This window comes from Lygodium microphyllum, chromosome 17, assembly GCF_053477565.2.
Source record: "Lygodium microphyllum isolate KBCC chromosome 17, Lygodium_microphyllum_v1.1.10, whole genome shotgun sequence".
Lineage (NCBI taxonomy): Eukaryota > Viridiplantae > Streptophyta > Polypodiopsida > Schizaeales > Lygodiaceae > Lygodium > Lygodium microphyllum.
The window spans coordinates 22,578,891-22,599,987 of NC_141151.1; the positions used below are offsets into that span (position 1 = coordinate 22,578,891).

At 41.8% G+C, this 21,097-nt stretch overlaps 1 protein-coding gene across 2 annotated transcripts in view; it reads right to left on the bottom strand.

Moving 5' to 3' along the window:
* Positions 1 to 1,010: 1,010 nt before the first annotated feature.
* Positions 1,011 to 21,097, bottom strand: part of LOC148021680 (pentatricopeptide repeat-containing protein At2g33680-like) — a 41,224-nt gene continuing 21,137 nt past the window's right edge. Inside the window, exon 3 of one of the 2 annotated variants that reach the window (XM_087697172.1) lies at positions 1,011 to 1,740. The gene's annotated coding sequence lies outside the window, so the exon portion shown is untranslated. The remainder of the gene's footprint in view (positions 1,741 to 21,097) is intronic. The other variant, XM_087697171.1, reaches the window with a different exon arrangement.

Sequence of the window (21,097 nt, forward strand, 5' to 3'; positions counted from 1 at the left end):
CTACAAAATTAAGCACTAAGTGATGGTGTCATTTATAAGGTTTAGAGTATTGAAGCCTACAAACCGACCTATAATACTTGATTGGAATCCAATAATACTAATCTCGAGGTGGTTAAGTATTATAACAAGAAGCATGTAGTGAGAAACTACCAAATGATTAATAAGGTGTACACCAATTTTGAGAATCATCAAGTAATTTAAAGAAATACTTCAAGGTTGCCAAGCTTAAGGCCAATACACTTATGTATTCAAAAAGAGCATTTTACTTGTTATGAGAAGCTTCTAAATGACTAATAATGTGTATAACAATTTTGAGAATCCTCAAGTAATTTGAAGAAATGCTTAAAGGGATGCCAACACATATCTTTGTGTTCAAAAAGAGCATTTTAAGCTCCCTTTGTGTGTTTTTTTTAATCCTTGAATTTTTTGTTTTATTTAATTTGTGTGCACATTTAGAGTTCACTACCCTTTGAATTGTGGAAGGTTGGTTTCAATCCCTAGCTCCTTAAAACTTTTTCCCAAACCATTCTTACATCAATTAGCTAATCAAATCCTAAAAATAAGTTTAGATGGCTCAAAAATCTGACGAAGGATGGTGATAACGATCCTTCATGGATACATATTCCCTTGTGGAGAGTAACATTTTATAACTTGGGGTAGCTGTTGCCAACAAAACTTCAACTCCAAAAGTTGATATATTATCAAGTTAAAGTGCTCAACATCCAAATGTTGTCCTCTACACAAAAGGGGTCATGCTTGCCCTACTTGCGAGGTTTTCATGCCTTCTAAGCCCATTTTGAGGGTCAAAATAGCCAAATTCTATACTCAAAAAATGTTATTGAAAAACTTTCAAAGGAGCTAGGGACTTCATCTTCTTTTCTATTCACATATTATATGAATTAAACCCTATTTTCAAAAAATTGCTTTACCAAGTTAAAGTTTCCAAAAAACAAAATTGACAAGTGCCAGAAGACCATTAATTAAACCATGATACCGCTACACTATTCCAAAAAAAATATCTTAACAGTGAATGTTTCAAAATATTCTTATAAGAATATATACAGATTGATATTGAATGCACAAACTTAGATTTGGGCTTTAGGACTTTGAAGGCTGTGCAAAGAATTTAAAATTAGGAACCTGGTATAGAATAGGAGTATGTCCTACAAAAAAATCTTGGTTGTGGCAAAAAAGGAAGGAACGACCCATTAAATCATAGGATATCACTTGGTTCTCTATAAATGATGGTTTAGGGAATGGTGTCGGTGCTTCATCCATGCTATAGCTTCAGTGGCGGACACTATACCACCATATCCCTCTCTGCTGCAAATACATTTAAGCATCATGTATCATGAATTGTTTCATCTTGTGCAGCCCATACCAGTATAACTCCCTCTATTGTGAATGGCATTCCAGCATTGTGTGGAAGCCATTATTGAGACATGATTTCAAGTGAAAAAACCATTATGAGACAAAGTTGATGTACATTTTTTGTCCAATGCCCTCGGATGAAGTTGTTTAGAACAGCAATGCCAACTTTAGCATCCACCTTGGTTTACCATTTAAGCCTCAACTGCACGAGGCATTTATTGCTGCAAATTATAGCAGCTATATTGACGCAATCCCAGAAGAATATAAAAGCAGAAGAAGGTTTCAAACTTGAAACTAAGGAGTCATTGTTCCCCCTTAGAATGCAAAGACAGCTTGGGTATCCTGCAAGGCTGTCTGTAGCATCTGCTTCTGCAAAACGTTAACATTCAAGCTGATATACGATATCTCAAGTTAAATTATGAAATGCAATACATTTAATTATTGAAGGCATACAGCAAAGCATTTTGTTCAAATAATTTAATAAAAAAGTTTGCACTAGCAGAGTGCTCCAGTTAAAATGGATTGTAATAACTTCTTTCTATTGAACCTTAAGTTTCATGGCAACACAGTCATCGTCTCATCCATGCATCACTCTGAAACTTAACAAGACTTTGGCAATGTTCGTCACAAAATCAGAAAGTCTCAGAAGTATTCTTCCAGGTCAGATACCACACAATTAAGCTATTACTTTATGCAAAAATGGTCTTTTTCTATGCAACTTGCTCTCCAACAAAGACATCAGACCTTCTCCATGAACTTTGCCTTTTTACTCCCTTTCCACATCACTTGTACCTATACAATGATTTCACAAGTATGACCCAATAGGGTAGTTAGCCTTTTGTATAGTAGGAAGCAAAAGCAGTGATCAGAGAGAGAGGGATAACCTTGCATAGTAAGTGGCTATGCCTCCTTAGAAGCAAAAGAAGAAGCATTGCGTGATGAGTAAGAAACTGACCGGCAATGGTCCTCTAAGAAGACCATATGCGAACATATCCTGCCCCCAAATCATGTATCCTCACATCAGCTAGCCAAGTGTGGCAACTGAACTTTGTGAGAAACTGGCTGGGCGAGGAGAGAGAAACATGAGACGACAGTGTGAGCTGAAGAGAGTGTATTAGCTCAAAGGTGAACAATAAAATGAAAGTACAAAGTACAACTAAGGTCTAAGGTTGACCTAACCAACTTTCCACACCCTAACTAGAGTTGAATTAACTTAACTCTAGGGCCTAGTGTCACCACATTTGAAGTCCTAAGACACACCACACTTTGACACTTTAGTAAGTGTCCACACACCCCACGAATTACATTGGGAACAGCCCAAAATTGGCAAATTCTAACACCCCTCTGCAATGCCGATGTGACAAAGTACAAAGATCATCAATCACCAAAGAGTAATAAGTTCAAGAACTTGTGGAAACCCTCAAACTTCCCAAGTGGTAAAGCTTTGAAAATGTCTACAACATTTTCCTATGTGTGAACATACATAAAGCTTAACTCTCCTACATAAGATCTCTCTCTGACATAATGGTAGTGAATCTCAATGTGTTTCATGCAAGCATGAAACACAAGATTTCATGCTACTACAATAGCACTCTGACTGTCTGAGAGAACGGGTATAGGACCCTCCAATGAAATCTAAAGATCAGCTAACAATCTATGCAACCATACACATTCCACTGTTGCTATGAAGGCTACCATGTATTCAAGAACCATGATGAAGATAGACTTGACAACTCTTAGCCAAAATAGCCAAAGGGGAATCAGCCATCTGGTAGACGGAACATGCCCGTGGTCAATCTTGGAGAGGGCTCCAATGCTGATCAATTGGTGTAGGCAATCCTGAATCTGAACATCAAGAAATGGCTCCAATGCTAATCAAGAATCGCCTAGATAGCAATCCACTATGCAAATGGATCTAATGGATGAAAAAGGAAGGCCTGACACTCCTCAACTAGAAGAGTGGGGCAAGAGTCAACCCACCAAGGCAATTGTTAGAGATCAATCATCCCCTGGACTAGCATTTCTTGGGTTAGTACTGATACAGTCTGTTCTCTTGGAGGTACTCTCGGAGAGCATTATTCATTATTCTTGTCAGTCACCATACATTTTCAACAGGAATAGTGTATGGGCAATTCCAATAGGCACGCGATGATGCCATGTGGCAATTGAAGGATCAGTCATTCATTATTTTATTCTTTACTGATGTAGTCGACAACTTTTCGATCAAGTCGGTCAATTTGCTGGCCGTCTGCATTATTTTATTGTATTTATTTTCTCCTATTTATGCCTACTTGGCAGCCTACCCCACTTGCATTTCAAGTACTAGTGGGAGAGATACAGCTCAGGGACATACGCCACCAGCCCTTGTATATCTTCCCCTCTTCATTTCAGCATTAATTGATTACAGATTTCTGTGTTCTTATGTGTCTTCTCTCTCTCCCTTTCTCTCCTATTCATTTTCCTTCAGTCTTGTCCATATGCTTCCGCATTCACTACACTCTGACGTGGTATCAGAGCAACATAGAAGGGGTCGTTGATCATGGGCAGACCTAATCACGACAAAAGTTTGAGTTTTCAGCCTTTGGAGGCTGCGGTAAGCATGTTGTGCATGGAGAAGGAGCGAAGTTGCTGTTTTTTGCAAGTCCTTGCTATTCATGGAGGAACGGCTGCATTTTTGGCTTTTTGCTACAAATGTTGAGTTTTCATCACCTCCGATAGGTGAAACTCTTTGAGGACGAACGGAGGAAGCCCTAGTAGGCATTGGCACCATGCTGGAGTCAAAGGGGACTGCCCTTGTTTTTGTTCAGGTCATTCTATTTACAATGTCAACCAAAATTGGCACGGAGTTTCAAGCTATTATGGACCATAAGGTCCCCATGTCATTGACTCTTCCTTCAAATTGAAAGCTTAATGGAGAGAATTATTGCATCTAGCCATTACCGCATATGGCACATATTGGTGCTTGCCATCTTGGAGTCTTATGATTTGGCAGAGCTCGTGACCAAGGCTACAATCTATCCCGCAACTCGTGATGCCTTCAAGATTTCTTCAGATAAGAAAGCCAAGTTGATAAGGGTACATGTGCATTGGGATAAACTGAATGGCCGCATCCATCCTTTCCTCTTTCTCTCCTGCACTCTAACACTCATTGCTCACATCGAAGCTTGATCAAATATACCATCAAATGACCGTGATGAAGCGAGTGTCTCTGGAGGTTCAGATGCGGACCTTGAGTCCTAACAAGTCTTCTTCTATGTGGGAGCATGTCAATAAGCTTCGGCAATTGCAAATGCAGGTCCAAAATGCAGGGAAAGCAGTTACCTCGAAGGACATGGCGATAACTCTTATTTCTCAATTATTGCCCTGATTCAATGCATTTTACTCCGCCTTGATTGCTTCAAGGCGGTCAAAGACTCTTTGTTGGGAAGAGTTGGCTCCTATGGTTTTGGACCAAGAGGAGCAATTGAAAGGACAAAATGCTTCCAAATTGAAGGCATTGATAGATCAATCCTCTCAAAAGAAGGGAAAGGATCAAAAGAAGGAGGACAAAGAGAAGGATTGCACTTGTCACGTCTGTGGCAAGACAGGTCACTGGAAGAAGAATTGCCCCAACAAGAAGGACAAGAACAAGAAGGAGAAGTCTTCAAAGGATTCAGGAGCGGTGGCTACTTCCTCATCAGTTGCCTTTCTTCACTTAGAGGTGATTAAGGAATCGATCCCTAGAGCTTCTGCTGCTACGATGACGGCCCCACACCCTCATGAGTGGATTGTTGACAATGGTGCCTCTCGGCACATGACTTCTACAATAAGTGTTGCACATTTGCAACCTTCACATGGACATATTCTCATTGGCGATAGCTCTTCTACCCCTCTTCAAGGGAGGGGTAATATGTAGCTTATTCCAAATGGGCAAGGTAGCGCTCATACTTCAGAGGTGCTTATGTGCCAAGCTTGGGTTACTGTTTGCTTTCAGTACACAAGATTTGTGCCCTCAACCTCTTGGTTGAGTTTGACGAGGATTCTGTTTGGATTCTTGATTGTGGATCGAAACAAGTGCTTACTTTCAGTTACAAGGATAATGGAGTCTATAAGCTAAGATATCCTTCTGCCTTAATCTCTTTTCTTCTTACCTCTTAGACACAATCCGAGCTTTGACATACTCGGTTTGGCCACCTAAATTATGATTACCTTCAGAAGGCTTCTAGGGGATAGCTTGTTCAAGGTGGTGAGCCAAAAGCCATGTGTGTCTTGCATTCATGTGGAAAATAGCATCGTGATACTATTCCCAGCAAGGCTTCAATGCAATCTTCTGCGCCCTTGGAGCTTGTTTTTACAAATCTGTGTGGACCTATATGGACTGAGTCCCTAAAGGGGAGCTTGTATTTCATGCTAATTGTGGACAATTTTAGCAAGATGACATCGGCTTGTTTTTGTAGCTGAAGTCAGAGACCTTCTCCTACTTCAAGGATTGGTTACTCTTTAAGAAAACCAATCAAGTCAGAAACTAAAGATGATATAATCGGATAAGGGAGGAGAATTCGTTTCTTATGCAGATCGTGGTATCCACCAGGAGTTTGCAAACACAAACACACCTCAAGAAAATGGCATATTGAAGTGGAAGAACTAAAGTGTGATTGAGATGCCAAGCTCGCACTATGATGGAGCATAGACAAACACCTCGGTGTCTTTGGGCCGAGGCTATGGCTATTGCCATCCACATCCTTAATCGATCCCCCACTTCAGCCGTTGTTGATATGACACCCTATGAGGCGTATTTTGGGTCTAAGCCTAATGTTTCTTATTTCAAGGTTTTTCGGTGTGACGCCTATGTCCACATCCCAAAGACACAAGGTGATAAATGAAAGCCACTTCCCGAAGACATGTTTGTGGGCTACAACTCGCACTCCCAAGGTTACTAATTGTATGGTCCCGTTAAGCGAGATATCTACCATAGCAACATGGAATGGCCAGTTTTGGGTCCCCCATCCCTATTTACCCATTCCATACCTATTCCATGTGACTATTTAGCAACATGGAATGGCAAATCATGGCATTCCCTGTTCCCGTCCCCCATTCCTGTTTCCCGTTCCATGTTGCTATGATATCTACACGAGTCGAGATATTCAATTCATGGAGGTCCCAACCTCAAAGGGGGGTGAGGAGTACCCCATGCTTGGAGATCTAGGAGATAGTTAGGTGCCAATGACTGTACCTTTGGAGCCTACGCCTCGTGGAGATGCTCCGTCTTCGCATGAGGATAACATTGGCTTCATCGACTAAGAGACCATCGGTGGATGTTTCAAAGACTTCAACAGATGGTGTACACCGAGGAACAATCTGGCCTCCTCCTCATTGGGCAAGAGATACACTCCGTGATTCCGGGATTGAGCAAGTCCCTAAGGAATGGTAGCTACAAGATGGTCCACGGCAATCTTAAAGGAACCAAGCACATGCTACCAAGCTTGTTTATACTAACTATTGTTTGATGACCCGTGCCATACAAGATAGGGTACCCACCTCCGTGAAGGAGGCTTTGCAATCACAGCATTGGAAGAAGGCTATGGAGCAAGAGTTCAATGCTATTGAGCAGAATGGCACTTGGGATCTTGTGCCTCAGCCCATTCATAGAAAGGTGATTGGTGTTGAATAGATCTTCAAGATCAAATATCATGATGATGGTACTCTGGATAAGCAAAAGGTATAGCTCCCTGCAAAGGGCCTCGCATAACAGCCAAGGGTGGATTTCCATGACATCTTTGCACTTACAACTCGGATAGCAACTATTAGGGTTGTTCTTGCCTTAGCCAATCATAGGAGATGGTTGGTTTATCAGCTTGATATAAAGTCTGCCTTCTTAATTGGTGATTTGAAAGAGGAGATCTATGTTGAGTAGCCTCCTAGTTTTTTCTTATAAGATGGACAAGTGTAAGGTTGAAGACGGTCCTTTATGGTCTCAAACAGGCTCCACATGCTTGGAACAAGAAGATTGACTCGTTTCTCCAAGGGAAGCTGGGGTATCACACCTCAAGTGGAGGGCACACGTTGTTCATGCTTTATGTGGATGATCTTATTTTAACCAGTGACCATGCCCCTAAGGTCAAGGAGACTAAGGCGGCACTAGATGAGGTGTTCAAGATGACGGATATGGGCCGCCTTCATTTTTTTTAAGGCCATGAGATTTACCAGACTTTGAGGGGGATTTTCATCTCCCAACAACAATATGTACAAGAGCTTTAGGCCACATTTGAGATGGAGGGATGTAAGGCCATTTCTACCCCTATGGATCTGAACTCGAAGGCTGCAGCCCTTGCAAATTCTCTAGCGGTGAATGCTACTCGCTACAAGCAATTGATTGGGTCCTTGATTTGGCTTCTTAACACTCGGGTTGATTTGTGCTTTCCTGTGGGTCTATTGGACAGATTCATGAGTGAACCCAAGATGGTACATTAGCAAGCTGCTATGAGGATCTTGCGGTTCCAAAGGGGGACACCTGATCTTGATATTCATTATCCAGTAGGTGCTCGAGATTCACCTTTGGTTCTTACATGTTGGACAGATTCAAATTGGGCTAGAGATATGACCAACAGCAATCAACGACAAGATATTGTTTTACTTTGGGAGCAAGTGTTATCTCATGGAGTAGCAAGAAGTAGCCTACTATTTCCCTTTCTTCCACAAAGGTAGAGTATAGAGTAGCATCTTCTACCACACATGAAATGGTATGGCTTCAGAGGTTAAAAGGAGAGCTTGTTCAAGTCCTACAACACTTCATTACAACAATGAGAGTTGCATTGCTTTGGCACGAAACCCAGTGTTACATGCTAGGTCGATGCACATTGAGATTCAGTACCATTTCATTCGTGAGAAGATCTTGGATAAGACCATTGATATGGTTTACTGCAAGATAGAAGATAATCTCATAGATTTATTTATGAAGGCACTTCCTCAGCTTCTTCTCCAACAACACTCCAAATCCCTGAGCCTTATGACACATCCAGGCTCAGAGAGGGGGTATTAGAGATCAGTCATCCCCTAGACTAGCGTTTCTCAAGTTACCACTGGTGCAATCAGTTCTCTCAGAGAGCATTATTCATAATTCATGTCAGTCAATGGGCATTTTCAGCAGGCACAATGGGCATTTTCACAGTCAATGGGCATTTTCAGCAGGCACAATGTAAAAGTAGTTCCATCAGGCAAGCGATGATGTCATGTGGCAATTGGAGGATCAGTCGCTGATTATTTAATTCATTATTGATGTAGTCAGCAGCCTTTTTATCAGATCGGCCAGTTTTGCTAGCCACCTGCTTAATTTTATTGTATATATTTCCTCCTATTTAGGCCTACTTGGCAACCTGCCCCACTCACTTGCTTTTCAAGTATTGGTGGGAGAGATACGGCTGGAGAAGATACATCAACAGCCCCTATATATCTACCCTCTGCATTTCAGCATTCATTGATTGCAGATTTTTGTGTTCTTCTATCTCTTTTCTCTCTCCCTTTCTTTTGTGTTCATTTTCTATGAGTCTTGTCCATACCCTTCTACATTCGCCGCACTCTGACAGTTGGAATGTACCCATACTTGATCTCAGGAGATGGCCCTAATGCCAACTAAGTGTCATAGGCATGCCTGAAACTCGACCTTGAGAGAGGGCTCCAATACCAACCAAGAATGAAAAGGCATGACCACCAAGGTAGGAGTCCACCTGACATGAAAAAATAAACAAGCTAGGAGAGTAGTAAAGGATGGTTAAATGAAAAAAACACCTCGATTGAAAGGAAAGAAAGACACATGCTAAGGAAAAAAATGATCAAGACCCAATCTTGAAAGAAAAGATACTATATTTGTCTCTATGTTGATGGAGACAATACATACCAAGGCAGGAACTAAAAAACCACACCTTACGCCCATGTAGACCCGTAACAAACCTACAATGTTAGTCCTAACTGAAATACAAAACCCAACATGGAAGGATCAAGAAAGAAACCTACATACAAGTCTCTAGATAATTCATATTGAGATGCTTTGGATGTTGTGTTAAATGAAAAAGAGAGCCGAGTGAGTGTTAGAATGCAACGGAAGTAATGAGAAAAGTAAGTGTGCAATAGAAGACTTACAAAAGTAAAAGTATGGGTAAGGCTAAAGAAAACTAGCCTAAGGTTCCTAAGGATGACCTAGAATGCTAAAAATCTAGCCTAGGGGAAGATAATGACCAAACAAACCAGTTAGAGATGCCATGAGGCACGAATTGAGGGGGGAGATCCACGATCCACCGCCCCAATAGCTAGTCACCAATGAACACAGATACCAAGGAATGGAGAAACCGCACTCTCTCTCTTGGAAGACCCCCTCTCAACCACCTTGGAGTAGCACTGCCACTACCAAAAGGGACTGAGGTTAATTTGGGAATTGATATTGGAGTTAGCTTTCGTGCAAGTAGAATACCCTTAGCTGTGGATGGGGTGATTTTGGGTGTCGATCTAATACCCTTTGCCTTTGAGTGACAATTGTCATCTATATGGCCAAGTTCATGGAAAAATGCACAAAAACTATTCTTTTTAGGCAAGTAATACCGAGAGGGTCTTTGCAATGAGTAGACTTCTCTTTTTCCTTCAAATAAAGAGACTGAGCGTCGACATCCAAATGTGGTCCATGTTTAGGATCAATCGAGGAAGATGGTATTGGGTCTAAGTGGCTACATGATTCTTGTCTACTCCTTGAGTCCTTAAAGGAGGGAGCTAAACAACACAAGAAGGGGAGGGATTCATGTGTTTGAGTAATCGAGGAGGGTGGTATAGTGTATAGGAGGGGGATTTCCCACACGATAGGACCACAGGAAAGAGAGTGATACACTTGCAGATATGGGGAAGGTGTTTTTAGCAGTCATGTATGCCATGCACTATCATCTCATACCTATGAGCCTCAATCTTAGCCTAATGGGGACATTAGGAGCTCTAACATTTCTGTCATGTGTTTTACAGAGGAGACAGCTCATTCTAGAGCATGCATCATTCTTCTTCCAATCAGTTTTCAGTGTGCACTTCTTGTCTTTGTCAAGCACCTATTAGCCTGTGCTGCCCTAATTGACCGTGATCTGTCCTCTTGCTGCCACCTCAGCATTTTTCAGCAGTCAGCCAGCATTTATGAGTTGTCACCAGCATTTATTGCCAGTCAGCCAGCCATTTTTAGTGGTGGTTTTAGCAGTCTGCCAAATTTGGCCATCTTTGGCTATTTATAGCCATGGAGTGGCTGAGAGGCACATTATTCTTCCTTTTGGCAGGTTCATGCACATTCTGATTGCTGCGTTCTTCTCCATCTCTAATGTGGACTACCAGCTGAACACTCCGTCTCCGTCACCATCACTGTCACTGTCACCATCACTGGAGGTCCCAGCCCGGGAGCCCTCTCTTTCTAGGTCACACAAATCGGCGCAACCATCTCCTCCCCCCTCTCTTCATGTCTCCTGTACAGCCTGTCCTTCTAGCCCTCGCATGCCTATAGGCTATGATGGCACCGTCAATGCAAGTGCATGTTCTTCCTTCTCTCCCCAAAGAAGACTGTTTGGACGGATCAAATTATTTACTTTGGTCCTATAAGGTGGAATGTACTCTTGACACCTGTAAGGTGGAATGTACTCTTGAGACCTTCAATCTTTGGAAGTTTGTTACCCACCCTATTCCCCGTTCCATGGAGGATCCCCACCTGGGATCAACAATGGGTCATGCAGCTCTATGGAATCGGCTCAATTCTAGAGCTTAATCTTACCTCTTTAAAAGCTTATAGGATTCTATCCTAGTGCACGTCCACAAATTGTGACAAGCAATGGAAGTGTGGACAAGCTCGTTTCTTTGTACCATTAGAAGACATTTGCACACCAGATTACTCTTGAGAAGACATTACGCATGCTTGCTATTGATGACTCTCCTTCCATAAAGAATTACATCAACAAGTTAGAGAACATAAGGGATGAGCTTGTCTCCCTTGGCAAAATGATATCTTCAGAGGATATGATCATGATTCTTTTGACTCGGCTGCCATCTCTACAATATGTCTTCTACACCAACCTTCCTACATCGAGGACTTGAGAGACTCTTCTATGGGAGGAGCTAGCCCCACTTTTCTTGAAGCATGACAAGCATCTCAAAGAGGTAGCCAATGGACCTAACCCCACAAAAACTTTTACTACGAGTACAAGAAGGGGAAAGAAGAAGGAGAAGAAAACAAAGGCCAAGCCCAAGAAGGAGAAACAGGAGAATTCTTTAGGCTCTAACACAAATTCAAAGAACCCTAAATGCCCACACTATGAGAAGGGGACACATCCTAAGGAGAAATGTTTGATGAAGTACCCTCACCTTTGTCTGGGGGGCACTTTGGCAATATTAGTGATGCAACTGTGGATTCTCTGGTCCCTAGTGTTTTAGAGGGGGATCGTGAGGAGCTTCTTCATCAACAATCTACATCGACGGACTTCATCAGCATTGGTACTCTTCCTATCACTCTTGGATCCACATCTTCTTCGGCCTGTGAGCCTCAATCTGAGTCAAGCAGGGATATTAGGAGCTCTGACATGTCTATCATGTGTTTTGACAAAGGAGACAACTCATTCTAGAGCATGCTTTTCTTCTTCCAGTCAGGTTTTAGTGTGCATTTCTTGTCTTTATCAAGCACATATTAGCCTATGCTGCCCTGATTGGCTGTGACCAATCCCAAATGGCTGCAATCTATCATGTTGCTGCCATGTCAGCATTTTTCAGCAATCGGCCAGCATTTATGAGCTGTTGCCAGCATTTATTTCCATTCATCCAGCCATATTTAGTGGTTGTTCAACCAGTCGGCCAGATTTTTCCATCTTTGGCTATTTGTAGCCATGGGCTGGCTGGGGACACATCATTCTTCCTTTTGACAGGTTTGCACACATTTAGATTGCTATGTTTTTTTCCGTCTCCAATGAGGATTGCTGGCTACACACTCCGTCTCCATCACCATCACAAGTGCTGTCATCATTCTTCAGCCTAATCCGATGCCCTTACTAATGCCTTAGGCTGCATGCAGGGATTGATCAATCCTCATTGTATTCAGCTTTCCTTCATTGTTCAATGCAAATTTCTCTTCTCTTCCTACCATCTCTTCTCTTCTCCTTTTCGCCCCGTGTTTGTGATTCTCTTTCACTATGCACTCTTATAGGTGCATAGTGCATGGGTGCCATTGCCAAGTACAAAGCGAAGTGCCTCTCAGTGTCTATTGATGGCCTAAAACCAAAATCTACATCAAAGACAACATGAGCTAAGATCGGATAACCTATTGTAGGTCTAAAGTATGGGTCTAAATTGAATGTAGGTGAATCTAAATGTGAAGGGAAAGTGAGAGGAGAGGGCAAGAAATGTAAAGGTGAATTAGAAGCACCAAACTCATGTTGAAATGAAATAGAGGATAAAGGATTACTCATTACCTTGCGGAACATCTCTAAATAAAGTGTTTTCTTCTAATCCATACTAATATTGAATTGGGTCACCTAGGTGACTTACAATCAGGCCGTGCATAACTCAAGGAGCAGTGAAGGCGTAACCACACTGACACAAAAATGGATTGTATGAACTATTGCCACTAGGCTTGATTGTGAAGAGTTTTGAACTTTTCATTGTGTCCCGAGTGGATAGTCTTTCCTCAACTAAGAGATGATGAGTCTCGTCAACAGAGTGCTACAACTAAGATGTACCTTGTGTGAAGAAATAGATGAGACGAAGAAGAGTTGTACCTCTGTGAATGATCCCCAAAAGAAAGGTTAGTAGATGGGGCACTGTCCTCCGAATCAAAACCAATAGAGCCTCCATTGTAGGAGTAGTCTAAGGATACATCAGAGGATCCAAAGATGAAGTGGTTTGAGCCATTGTGAATCAGCACATGGCGTATAATGTAATCAAGGACAAACCAAAATCCACAATAGCCTCACGTAACTCTTTAGAAGAGCACTAACTCTAATACCATGTGGACATATGCTAGGGTTTGCAAAAGACAACACTAAGTGTACAACCACAACTAAAATATAGAGAATTCAAACACAAACACAAAACGCAAAATGCAAAAAAATCACAAACAAAGAAGAGAGAGAACTTTGAAGTGAATGAATGAATGTTTTATAAGATACTCAAGGGAAGAGATGTCCAATAGCTGATGGCTCTTATGGTAGCGGGCTAAGGGAGATATCATGCGTGTCGTCCACCAAAGAGATCCTGAGTGCAACAACCACTAGTTGGGGCAAAGAATGATGAAGAAAAGTGTTGAAAACACAAAAACAACTTGCTATAGATGATAATGACATCAGCAAAATGGGGCAAAATGCAAACTATAGAAGTCACCAAACTAAAGAGCAATAGCTGGATATGACCATGATAGTAGCCTGAATGAGGCATCTAATGGATGGAGGCTAGGAAGAATTGGGGTAACCTACAAAACCAGGGATAAGGCTGAGTGATGGGCAGCCTATCTATTTATAGATGGGTGGATACTCCAAAATTAGGGTTTGGCTTATGGGACATGGACACTCTTTGGGACTGCACATCGTTTAATGAAACTTTAGGCAATTTACGTGTTTTGCCGCTGTTTTAAAGACCTGATTAGTTTATAATGCATTTTTTAGCTCAACACAAACTGCCCAGTAAAAGTCTACCCAGGCCTGCCCATCAAAAAGTGGTTGTCCTGAATTATTCTTGTTATAGGAGACCATCCGCCCTGGTCTAACAACGGCAAAAGAAGAGAAAATAATGATAAACAGGATTGAGAAGACCATGGGCAACCCTAAGTTCCCTCCATCTGATATGCCTATGATGAAAGCTTCATGAGACTGGCCTCTCTATTTGAGAAGGATAGTGAATCCTTGAACTACAGTTGATTACAAGAGCGAATAATAATTAGATAAACAATTTCAGCACTTATACCACATAATTGAGACAATCCAACACTGATTGGCCCCAAACCTTGCCACCACTTGCAGTATTTCTTTAATATTTATTCCAGAAGATGATGAATATAATAGAGAAAGGACAAAGCTCAGAAAATTTGGCAAGCCTACCAAGAACTCAAAATCCCTCCAAGTTCCTTTGACTAAAATCTTCCCAAATCCAACAAATCAAGGCACAATGTCTGATAATTCTAGAACAATTTACTGTCTGCAACAATCAGCAACCTTAATCCTCAACTTGCCCCTTGATTTGAATGTTCAGGGATATCAAATCGAGCCTTGTCATGTTGCATGTAATTCACCCTTGTTGTAGACCACCAAATGTCTATTGTGAATTCAGTGATTTACAGCAGCAATCCTTCATGCATAATTCAAACGTGCATGCATGCATTCCATGCACAATCAGCAAAATCCCAACAGCAACAGTTCAGATCCATAGATAAGGCTCCAAACAGCAATTTTCATCACCAAATAGGTCATACATCAAGCATGGAAGAGAGAGCAGCATGAGAAGAGAGTAATATCTGCGTTCACATTAATGCTCAAAAATCTACATTTATCTCTTTCAAGGACATGTGGCTTTTGCTTCTCTCACTTGTTGGAGAAGAGAGTCACTTGCGAAGCCTTTATTTTGGTGGCAAAACTTTGGATAGGCATTGAAGACCCTTCAGCCCTTAGCCAAGAGGGTCCTTGCCTAGGATTGCTCTTTGGGTACATGTGAGTGAAACTCGAGTGCCTATTCTCCCATTCACACAAAGATTTGCAATCGGCTTAGCACACGATAGTAGAGTGGCTAGTCTATTGCTGCACTAACTTATGCATGATGAGAACTATGATGAGCATAGGTAGTCCAAAGCAAGTAGAGTTTAAACACTTAACCATAAATTTTTAAAAATTTTGTTTTAAACTTTGAAGTTTATACTTTAATTTAGACTTTAGCATTTACAATCTTATGTGCATTGTGTAGGTGAATGTTGATACATTCAAGTTGATAGGCGACACTCTTCCTAGTGTACATCAGCAAAAGTGGATGAGAAGGAGATGACTTTTGCAGAGCTCTATAGAGAGCTTATAGCAGCAAATACCAGTGACACTCGAGGTCAGTGTGCTCGTGGTAGTAGGGGTATGGTCGTTTGGCGCCCTCCAACATCGAGGAGGAAGGTTCGAGTGGCTTGCAGACATATGTAAGGCGGGGCTCTAGTAGCCCACATCTTATGCCTCATGATGACAGCACCCCTTTACCTACACAGCCGCCACCTAGGGAGCCATCATTTGATGATGATGATGGTAACCTCATCAGTGAGGATGAGTATGAGTGTGTCTCATCATCCAATGCCGAGGAGTCATCTTCAGAATCTCTTGATGAGCACTCAGTTGGTTCTGATGATGATGATAGTGACGCCTCATCATAGCCTCATAGCTCTCTCTTTTTTATATCTACTATCATTGTATCCACATGCATGATGCCACTATGATACACTATGATAGTGATGCCTCATCATAGATTCATAGGTCTCTCTCTTTTTTATATCTACTATCATTGTATCCACACGTATAATGCCACTATGATACACTAGACTGTAGTTGTATCGCATGTTTTGCGCAGCCCATGCAACCGCGATAGTCACCCTCATGTATTCATCTTATTTTGTAATGAAATGGCTATTTCCACTTTAAACATGTATTCTATTATTTAATGACTTATGATTTTTTTTTAAATCATGTTTAAAAAAATTTGTAGTAATATCGTACTGTACCTTATAAAATCATAAGGTACCATTTAGTACCGTATTTTATCATACTATACCTTTCGTACCTAACAACTATGGTTGCAATCGGTGATAGCTAAACAACAAATAGTAGGTGACTAATGACTGCAATCTGCATAGTAGAGTGAGAAACCTGTACAAAAGAATGATGGTTGATATTGGGCAGCCTATCTATTTATAGATATTGAAGGGTGCCCCAAATTTTAGGGTTTTGTGAGACCACAAAAACTCTCTCGAACCACGCACCAATTTTGTGTTTTTCATGAATTGAGTGTGTTTTGGCGTTGTTTAAAGATGCTAATCAGCTATAAAGCATGTTCTAGCTCAATACCCCCTCTCAAGCCCAAAACTAAGCCTAAAAGAAAAGGCCTACAATGTTTATCCTAAGGCATCCCACCCCAAAGCAACCATGGCATCGGACAAAGGGTGCACGTCGGCTGCCCAATGGCCTACCAAGACTACAAAGGCAATGGACATCTTACCAAGGGAGTCCAAATAGTCACCCCAGAGAGGACAAGGCATCAGACAAAGGGTGCCCACCAAGCCCTACAAAGACAAAAGTAATCACATTGAACCTTTTTTTGTTGATTTTGATGTCGATGATAAGGAAAAGGTAATAAAGTATCATGTAAAGAAGGATAGTGGTGTAATCCATCAATGGAAACAACTTAGGATCCGTCCATTGGTGCTCTACACAATGGGATACATAGTATACTACATACTGAAGAATACTCATGCAACAAGTGCCAATTGGACAATGTCCCTCGTGGGAAAATTGTTTACTTGCCCAAGCGCGCTAGTGCAAAGATGATGAAATCATGCAATGCATAGGGAAGATGCAACAAGGAAGAAAAACCAATATCGAAGACAAGTACTAAAAGCTGTAGAATACAAGGGTAGGAATTCCCTCTCAACCTAGATGTCGATGTTGAAGAAGGAAGAGGAGCCTAATGATGTCGGTCTTTATGTGGTGCCGAGAACCATGTGGATGAAGATAATGAAGCATCCCTACTAGAAGAGCAAGGATAGAAGACACCGCCATGATAGCATCAAGAGAGATGCTACACGATCTGCCACCACAGGAGGGGAAGTCTCCATGTTGGTAGAAGAGTAAAACTCCAAGTAGATGGAACCATGAAAGGGAACAACATCCAGCTCCTGTCTCCAACTTAGAAGGATTGGTCTTGCATGTTAGCCCTACACTAAAAAACCCTGCAAAAGAGATCAAAATCTGCAAGCACAAAGGTGAGTAGTGAGAGGCTCCAAAAAACAAAATTGAAAATAAAGGAAGAGCACAGCTAAGTACAGTGCAATGAGTATGTAAGTATACAATGGAAGTCTAAAAAGAGAAAGGCTAAGTGTATGGCATCAGCGCATACGGCGAGGTGGAAAGATGGTCTTAGAAGGTGCAATGGATGCCCTAGGAATGGACATTGGATATGTAAAGGTCAATAAGTGAGCCACTACTAGACCAACTAGCGAATCCTTTAGGACTAGTGGAGAAGTGAAAGAGATAGGCTGCTAAGGTTGTCCGTGCGCCACATGTCTAGCAACCACTGTGACAGATGAAGCACACGGTGCAAGAGCGAGAGACATAGCCCTACCGGATTGGCCAACTGAGACCATGGGCCTTGCTACAACACTCCTCGTCCACATGGCTCAACCTTTGGCAATGTATGCAAAACCTATTTTTCTTAGGAATTTGTTACTAAAGGGATCGTGTTTCATTGGTTCTAGTAGAGGAAGGGGTGTCACTCTTGTTTTGACTTGCCTTCGCATCTTGCGAGTTATTGGTGGTTTTCCCTCCCGAAGAAGAGACAACCAGCCCTCGATTCTTTGAGTAAGGCTCTATGGAGGCTTCTTGTAGACTTGATCGTGCAAACTTGCATAACGCAAGAACTAATACTCAAACTCTTAGGTCGGTAATCTAGATAGTGAGATATGTGCTAGATAAAATGGAAGCATTTGCAAGCAACTTATTCAAGAAGAAAGTGACCTGATCATCTGACTTCCAAGGGGCCAATAGTGGCAAACTCGGCAAGTAACTACCAATATTCAACCGACTTGACTTTTAGATCATCTCCTTACTTAATGGAAAACTCTTGAAGCTCAAAATTAAGATTGATATGTCGAATGTGATCTCGTGCCACCTAGCGATCTATGAGATGACTCCACACTCAAATGCGAGGGAAAATATTGTAATTATGAGTGGAATTCAAGAAACAACCTCTCCATAAACTCAACACTAGTCGCAGCATTGTAAGCTCTCCAATGACAGATGTGATCAGGGTGAGCTACCAGGTATCAACTCGATACCAACAACAAGGTCCCAAAGTCCCTGATATTTAAGCACTTGTTGCATGAAGTTCGACCAAGTGGTGAAATTCAACCCGTTAAAACTAGTCTCTTATCCGTGAAAGCATTCTTCGCCATTGCAACAAGAGTGGTAGTGCTAGGAGATAGAGGAGTGTAATGGGATAGGGTACATAGGGGAGATAAGGTGGGGGAGTGGAGTACACTTGGAAAGGAATCCCAAAATGCCCACCATGCATACAAGAAGTGTGCACAGTGATTCCAAATGTGGGCATAGGTGGATTAGGTATAGGCATGGTAACCGCATGAGAAGCCCAACCTAAAGGGATATGGACACGTGGAGCAAAGGATGGAAATCCTTCCGTAAGAGTGACCCAAGGGATGTGTGATGATAGTCCATCAGTAGAGGATGGATATCCCTATGTCTGAAAGGTCGTGTAGTGAGGTTATGAGTGTTTGGGGGTAGTGAGGGGGATGCCCACCACAGCCGTCCCAAAGACAAAGGATATGGAAAAGTGAGGGTATGTGGATGTCGATATCATCTTCTTGATAATGGAACACTGCGCGTCGTTTACCTTTGTAGGCATATATAGAAGCACGATTAATATTTTATCCTGTATTATCTTCATTTCAAAGTGATTAGTCAATCTAAGTAAATCCAAGGAACATGTAGTATCCCCTAATATATGTTCCAAGAGCTGCACAAAGGTAGACTTACCGGTTGCCCCTAGGCCCCATAGATATAAACAAAACTCTTCGCGGTTATCATTTGATCGCAAAAAAGCACTGATCACATTAAGCTTAAGAGGATCCCTCCTTGTCAAACTAAGGAGAAACCTCTCGTGCGCATCGAACAAGGGTGTACACAGGTCCAGCTTTATGCCCCCTCGATGGAATAACCATAAACTTGGATTGGGTGGTTGCAACATGTTAAAGGGTGGCATTCCCCCTAACGATGCACCAAGAGATGGAGTGAATGGAGAATAGGTAGATGGAGGGATAGAGAAGGAGAAAGTGCTAGGAATGGAGGTGGAAGATCCAACCCCTAGTGTCCTTTGAGTGGAAGTAAGCATAATCCCAAGTTTGGAAGGAAGATGTGAGTAGATCACAATGTGGAGAAGATAGTGGCGGGATAGAACGGAGTTGGGAAGTGTGGTTCACTTGGTCAAATGAAACGCATGGTAGAGATATATCTATCTACGAGTATCTGCTTCAAGAACCTCCTCTATTAAAGTTAGCATACTGAAAACCATCTAGATCTTGCATAACAAAAGAAGAAACATGGAAGGTTTTGGCTCATAGGATTCAAAAGGAGTATTTGCTTCAAGAACCTCCTCTATTAAAGTTAGCATACTAAAAACCATCTAGATCTTGCATAACAAAAGAAGAAACATGGAGGGTTTGGCTCATAGGATTCAAAAGGATTATATGAACTTGACATAAGGCCTGGCTGAGATGAAGGAAATGAATCACCAAACGTGTTGAATGTCGTGGAACCTCCAAGATCAAAGAGATGGCCAGTCTCACCAATCGGTCAACGAAGTAGCAGCACTCCTTGAAGGGGTGTAAACCTGATTGTATGTGATATGCAAGTACTCCTCTAAGTTCTCATTTGTAAGATGACCAAAAAGATAAGAAGAAGGTGGTAAAGATGAAGGTTGTGAAGAAAATATCCTAACACAGAAACACAAATAACACCATACCACAAAGCACAGACTGACAGAAAAACACAGTTAGGGTTAGGGTAACTCAAAGACAATGACACAGAGAATGAATGAAATGATATGACTATTGAATATACAATGCTCATGTAGCAAACACACTATGCAATGAATGAATATTGTACCTCGAACTCCTGTATCAAAAGGATTAAGGCACGGATAATGAGCTAGAGAGTGTGTCGTACTCCAAGAGGATCCCAAATCGAAACAAGGCAAGGATAATGAGCTAGAGAGTGTGTCGTACTCCAAGAGGATCCCAAATCACAACAAGGTAGCCTCTGAATGTCGAACACTAGCAAACGCAGTCAAGGAAGGTTAGATCTGATACAAATGGCAATGCAGGAGAGAGAAAGACTAAAAACGTAGGTGAGGAGAGAGTAAACAGTGAATGCAACTGGGAGGAGAGAGAAAACAGCAAACGCAAGCTGCACGAGAGAGAAAATAGCAACGACAGGCTAAGGAGATGATGGCGGCAACTAGAGGAGAGAGAAAATTTGTAAGGCGACAGCTAGGCTTGCAAACGCAGCAGTATGCTGACGTGTTAGGCTGCACAACAGCTCAATGTCAAACTGCAACAGTCACCTAGCTGGAAACAGCAACAAACTAATGACGGAGGGCTAGAAACATGAGCCAGATGAATGGAGACTGCAATGCACAGCATGGATTGCAATGTCCTCCATGAACAGGGTATGGACAGCAAGCTGAAAATACCTGAAACCTGCAAAGACGAGATTAGGGCTGAATGGAGAGCAGCATACCTATTTATAAAAGGTTTGGGCCCTCCCAAGTGGGCTTATGCTTATGGGATACAAATACTCTCTAAGAATGCATTTCTTTTAAATAAATAAGATTTCTTCCTTAATTAAGCATCTTTTGGGGATATTTAAGTGAAGCTAATGCATTTTTAGCTCAATACCCCCACTCAGGCCCAGCAACGGTACCACAAGAAGTAGGCCAGCCAAGCTCT